Below are 968 nucleotides of genomic sequence, written 5' to 3'. Positions count from 1 at the left end.
AACACCCAAACATTTAAATTTATCTGCTCAAAAAGGGTTTGTTTAATGTCCGAGCTAAAACTTCTGAGCTAGCAGGCAAAACAAAATTAAGTTCTGCAGAAATATGCCTACCAGGAGAGAGATTTCAAACAGGCTTCCCTTCTCAGAAGTGGAAGTGTCCAAGACTCTTTAACTCTTTTTAAAAGAGTCTTAAAAAAAAATTATTGTAATTTGGGTGAAAGTTTACAGAGCAAATTCATTTTCCATACAGCATTTCATACACATTGTTTCATGACTTTGACTGCAATTCCCCACCATGTAACAGCTCTCCTCCCACCTCCTCCCTGCAGTTCCCTCTTCCCTATGTCCTTTCCTATGCATCCCTCTGAGCTAGCTCCCTGTGCAAATACTGCCCTTCTGATCCGCCATGATTGATCCATTATTCTAGGGAGTGTACCTACCTGATATAAACGTTCACCCTACATGCCCGTCTATTGTTTGGCTGGAAGCCACAGAAGTGAGTTAAATTCTACACCTGAAGGGTAACTAGCTAGGGGCCATAGTCTCAGGGGTCTCACCAGCTCTGTCAAACCAGTAAGCCTGGTCTTTTTTTTTTTTTTTTTAAATAATTTTGAGTTTTGTTCCACATTGTTAAGAGAGTCTTTTTAACTCCAGCAAGTCTGGAGAATAAGATACAAGTTTAACACCTTTTAAGTGACTTTAAAAAAATATGTATAAATGTAACCAATATTTTTTTGAGCAGCTACAGCATGCCACATTTACTACTTACCAAGACTTCAGTATGGGTTACACCTCAACATCAAGGAAACAAAAATCCTCACAACTGGACCAAGAAGCAACATGATGATAAATGGAGAAAAGATCGAAGTTGTCCAGGGCTTCATTTTATTTGGATCCATAATCAATGTCCATGGAAGCAGCAATCAAGAAATCAGACAACGTGTTGCACTGGACAAATCTGCCGCAAA

The sequence above is a fragment of the Orycteropus afer genome, unplaced genomic scaffold, assembly GCF_000298275.1.
Source record: "Orycteropus afer afer isolate SDZICR_OR568_19922 unplaced genomic scaffold, OryAfe1.0 scaffold00405, whole genome shotgun sequence".
NCBI lineage: Eukaryota > Metazoa > Chordata > Mammalia > Tubulidentata > Orycteropodidae > Orycteropus > Orycteropus afer.
This window is presented reverse-complemented; position numbering follows the sequence as displayed.